This window comes from Marmota marmota, unplaced genomic scaffold, assembly GCF_001458135.2.
Source record: "Marmota marmota marmota unplaced genomic scaffold, marMar, whole genome shotgun sequence".
Taxonomy (NCBI): Eukaryota; Metazoa; Chordata; class Mammalia; order Rodentia; family Sciuridae; genus Marmota; species Marmota marmota.
Window position 1 is genome coordinate 67,135,499 of NW_026000174.1, and position 5,417 is coordinate 67,140,915.

Here is a 5,417-nt window from a genome sequence, read left to right on the forward strand (position 1 = left end):
CGAAAGCGCACCGCCGAGGGAGGGGCCGGCCGGCCGGCGGACAGAGGCGGGCGGCGGCCCGGGGGGACAAGGGGGGCGGGGAGCGGCCCGCACTGCGCAGGCGCACCGCACGGCTCACTGAGGCGCCCTCTGCCGAGTGGAGCGCGCGCCTCGCCGAGCGTCCTTTATAGGTCGAGCGCAGCGATCCGGCGCGCCCCGCCGCCCGAGGGCCGGCGGGGAAGGAGAGGCAGAGGGAGGAATCTCTCCGGACCCCGCCCCCAGCTGCGTGCCACGTCCTCCCCTCCCCCGCCTTCCATTGGCTGATTTCAAATATCGCGAGCCCTGGGCCGGGGCGCCGTGGCAACTGCACCTGTTTCGCCCCGCCCTTCGCGGCGCGGACTACGGAAGTGCTGTGGTTGGGAAAGCCCGAGTCCGCAGCTAGGTGGTCCCGGGCCGCGAGCCTTTCAACGCCGATGACACCCCCACGCCCAGCCAGAGGGTTGCAGCCAGGCACCCCAGTTGCCTGACTTCGCGTCCCACTCGCTCTGTCTCCCGCGAGCCGTTCTCCCACTGGCTCAGTATCCCCAGAGGACTTGGCGGACCCCGGGATCCCTGGCGCCTCCGCATCTCGTCCGCTTCCCCAACACCTCCCTCTCTTCCCCACATCTTTCATCTGCCCTGTGGAGGGAGAGATGGGAAAGCGATGGTAGCAGCCGAGGGAGCAGAGAATCCGGGGCGGGGGGTGATCCGGGATGGAGAAGGGGTCCGTTGGGAAAAGTCCGACCGACCAAAAAAGGCCTGGCCTCCCCCTCAAGCCTGCGGGGCTGGATTGGGAGATGCGCGCAGCAGTGGAGGACATAAACGACGTGACCCGCCGGGAGAAGACAAGGCCTCTCCAAAGAGGCTACAACTGGCAGGGCGGAAGGGGGCGAGGAGGAAGTCGAAGCCCTCTGGCCACTTGGGTTTTGAGGAAGCGAAATCGGAAATTCCCTATGTGGGGCAACAATGAAATCTTGTGGGAACTTAGGGGGAATTTAAAAACCCAAATACTTCCGCTTTCACGTTAGGAACACCACCAGTAACCCCGACCTATGCCCCATCATCTTACCGGTTCCTGGCTGTTCCATTGGGTTCATGCCCCCGCCATCATCCCTGGCCACAGCGGGACCCTCTTGGCTGTCCAGGCTGGTAAGAAGCTTCAGTGGGTGATGTCAGAGCTTTGGGGACTGTGATTGTTATGTAACCAATATCAGGACACCTGAGTGTGGGAGGGGGACCTGGGAGCTGTTGGAAGTCTAAAGTAAGCCAGAGAACTGGTGGTGGCACCTGCCTGTAGTTCAGCTGCTGGAGGGCTGAGGTGGAAGAATCTCTTGAGCCCACAAGATGAAGACTGGCCTGGCCGTCAACAGCCACCAAAATAATAAAGTTATGGGGCTGGAGGTGTAGCTCAGTGATAGTGTGCCCACTTAGCATGCAGAAGGCTCTGGGTTTGAAGCCCAGACCATTAAAAAAAAAAAAAAAGCCAGGGATGATGGTGGAACATCTGTAATCCTAGCAATTTGGGAAGCTGAGGTAGGAGGATGGTAAATTGGAGACTAGCTTGGTCAATTTACCAAGACCCTGGTCTCAAAAAGGGGTGGGGGGCTCGGTAGTGCTCACCTGTAATCTCAGCAGCTCTGGAGGCTGAGGCAGGAGAATGGTGAGTTCAAGGCCAGCCTAAGTAACTTAGTGAGGCCCTGTCTCTAAATTAAGGGGGGGGGGTGGNTTGCAGGATATGAAGGTGTTCTCAAGAGGATGTTGATGCTTCTGGGTTCAGGGGGATGTCATCAGAGACTGTGCCAGCTTGTGACCAGGATCCTCCAGCAGGCCCAGTCCAGACTTCCTGTGTCAGCCTTGGAAACCAAAGGATTTGCCTCCTACACAGCAGTGATGAGGGGTCCACCCCGGAGACGTAATTTCTGGGCTGATCCAGGGGAAGGCCTGAGGCAGAGGACCCTAAATGACATGGTTGTTCAGTGGCATGAATAGCTATGGGGAGCTCAGTCTCTAGCTCACTTACATTGACCTGCCATGGTTCTCCCATCTCCCCAGGGCCCTGTGTACTGGGAAAACCCAGCCCCAGAAAATTGAGAACAAAATGTTCCTGGGTTATTTATAAATGAAACCCAGACCCTGTTGTTCTATGTGTCCACTCAACTTTCTCCAAGGATTTCAAAGGACTGGAAGAAGGGATCTCCCTCCTTCTGTCATGAGGCTCAGTTACCCCAAGTTCCCTGAGTTGGTGCCCAGATCCTGGGCAGCTTCCTTATCTTGTGATGTCTCAGATTATGAAAATACCCTGATATTACTTCTTTTGTCTTTTTTGAATAGGGCACTTTTGTTCAGTGGGAAAGTTTTAGGAAATTTGAATGAGCCATTTTACTTTTGGTTTCTCTCTTTCACTTTCTGCTTGTCTGCCTGGGACCAGGGCAGACTGGGGAGGGTTCAAATATTTCCTTTTGGGCTGGGGTTGTGGCTCAGTGGTAGAGCACTTGCCTAGCACGTGTGGCACTGGGTTCATTCCCCAGCACCACATTAAAAAACTAAACAAAGTTATTATGTCCATCTACAATTAAAAATATTTCTTAAAAATTTTCCTTTTATTTCAGAAACCATGCCCACCCACCCACCCCCGCTCAGTAATTTCCTCTTTGGTTCACAAACACACACCTGCAACCTGGAACTATTGGGTCTGTTCAGAGGCTGCCCTACACCAGCAGAAAAAGGTCTCCTACTGCCTTGCCCTCCCTCAAAGCAGTCTGCTCTGTCCCCTAGCAGCTTGGTCTAGGGAAATGTCTACATGTCCCTAAAGACAGCTTTAAAAAAGGGCGGGGGGCGGGGTTGGTTTTTTTCTCTCCAAATATGGCAGAAGAATTAGGCTGGGAAAAGCCCAAAACTAAGGTTTCTCCCTCAAATGAGAAGTGGTTCATTATTTCCACTGAGAAAGTTTGCATATAAGTGTAGATTATTTGCTCTTGCAATCATGAAGAGATTTGGCCTGCAGACCAGTTTTGCCAAACCAAGGTAAAACAGGTTAGGTTTGCCAAACCCGCAGTGGTCTGTCCTTTTGCATGGCAGGATCTTTAGCGCTGGCCACAAGGGCATCCTTTGCACACCATGAGGCCCCTTTCTTGCAGCAGCTGTGTGACCTTGGCCTGTGCTCTGGGGAGAGCTGCTGGGCTCCAGAGGCCTCTGCAGACATCTGGCAGTCCAGACATGGCTGGGCTCAGAGATGACAGTAGCAGGATCTCATCTACTTTCAAATCCCAGTGAGAAAAAGCCTGAGGCCCTGTGGTATTCAGTGACTTGCTTGTAGTGTCCCAGGCTGAGCGAGATGCTGGGCTTTTGGAATCTGAACACGTCTCTTTTCACACTCTGACCATTCGAAGCTGCCAGATCCGGCAGGTGGAAAAGCAGCCAGAGCATCAGAACCTCTCTCCCAGGCACAGGCTGAAACGAACTCTGCCCAAGGCTCACCAGCCCCCTCTGGCCCCTTTGCTCCTCTGGAGCCCTGGTGACAGGTGGGCATGCATGTGTGACTACAGGGAGGGTTTTGCAGAGCTGAGACCTAGACACCTCTGTGCATTTTTGGTAAAAACAAAAGTTCAACCGCTGGGCTAGAGGCCATCTGCTGCTAGGCTTCTAAACATGCATCTCAATCTCTGGGATCTCTGGCCCTACTTTGCAGCTACTGCTGAGGCAGGAGCTGAGCCGAGAGCAGGGCACAGCATTTACCCTAGACTGGCTGGAGAGACCCAGGGCTGTCCTGGCCCCATTTTGGCTCCAGCCTTCACTGTGGCCAACTGGACTATGAGGTCTCCTCAGGAAGTGGTGATTATTTGGTAACAGGAGTATTCTGCTGGGACTCCTTTACCCTACAGTGGAGGGTGTAACCCTGATAGCCCCCAGCCTCAGTGGCCTAAGAGCACAAATGAGGTGGACAGATGTTGCTGCCTGAGTGACAGGCTGCTGCCCTCTTCATGTCCGCTCCAGGCACTTTGGGGGTCTCCCCTGTCCTGCTCTCCTAGCTATATCTCTCTCACCATGGTCTCTCCTTCCTGGAGCCTCCGTGGCTGGGGCTGCTCTGACCCTCATCATGGGCCTCACCCACTGGGAGCTAGCGAGTCCCTAACCATGTGTCACACCCAGCATCAGAGCTTCGCCCATCTTCAATGAGCCCCAGGTTTCTAGTTCAGCCACTCACTGTCACGCCGCAGTAGGGGCCAGACATCATAACCCGGCCTGCCTCCAGGGCCCTCCTCTAAACCAACACCTCTCTTCTTCATCCCTCCAAATCAAAGACTCTGGGCAGGTCTCTTGGGTGGCCCATGAGTGGTCCATGCAGATCCCCTTCTCTGCCAATGGCCAGTCTCCCACTGTCCTGTTCAGCTAGGACTTTCCTCTGACCTGTATCTTCTTCATCCTGTCCTCAAATACAGGTAATGGTGATGAGTCATCTTAAAGGGGTCCAGAAGCCAGAGTCCTTCGCCGAGGCCCATGGTGACCCAAGGTCCATGCTTGTTTGCAGAAGGACATGTTGGGGCCTCCCTGCAGGCAGGACTACAGTGAGACCCTTCTCAGAGTTGGAGTCAGGCCTCCATCTCCTGCTTATCCAGTTTGGCCCCCTGCCCCTCGTTACCACAACTGCTCCCAGAAACACCTCTCCTGTCCTTTAATCATGGTCACAGGCAGAACTGCAATATGTCCCTGGGGTATAACCCAGTGGAGCCCCAGAACTGTGAATGTCATGGATTTCCTACTGTGATCTGTTGCGTTAGGCGGAACAGCTGCCTTCACATAGGAAGGTTGTCCTAGGGACCCTCACCTGAGCTCCTTAAAAAGCAGAATTTTCTCTGGCTGGACAATCGCAGAAAAGGAAGTCAGAGATTCAAAGCAAAGGAGAGAGCAAGCTCATGTTGGCTTGAAGAGGGAGGTCGGCTGGCAAGGGATATGGAGCCTCTAAGAGCTAAGTGAGGTCCCCAACAACCAGCCAGCAAGGAGAGGGGCACCTCAGCCCCACAACTCAAGAAAGCAGGTTCTGCCAAAAATGGGAGTGAGCTGGGAAACAGACTGTGCCCAGGCTTGCAGGCTGAGAACCCAACCTGGCTGGCATCTCCATTTCGGTGTCTGAGACTGAGCAGAAAACCATATGCTTGGACTTCTGACCTACAGAAGTGGCAAGTGCTGGGGATGAAATCCAGGGCCTTGCAAACCCTAGGCAAGTGCTCCACCACTGAGCTACACCTCCAGCCCATAACGGGGCTTTTAAATCATGCGGTTTGCAGCAATCTGCTGTGTGACAACAGACAATGACTATAGTGTGCTGGGCGCGGTGGAGCATAACTGTAATCCCAACCATTCGAGACGGAAGTGGGAGGATACCAAGTTCAAGACCAGTA

The 5,417-nt window shown here is 54.5% G+C and overlaps 1 protein-coding gene across 1 annotated transcript in view; it reads right to left on the bottom strand.

The window, feature by feature from the left end:
- Ehd1 (EH domain containing 1) overlaps positions 1–147 on the bottom strand; it is a 22,346-nt gene extending 22,199 nt beyond the window's left edge. The window contains exon 1 of the mRNA XM_015478215.2: positions 15–147. The gene's annotated coding sequence lies outside the window, so the exon portion shown is untranslated. The remainder of the gene's footprint in view (positions 1–14) is intronic.
- Between the last annotated feature and the right edge of the window lie 5,270 nt (positions 148–5,417).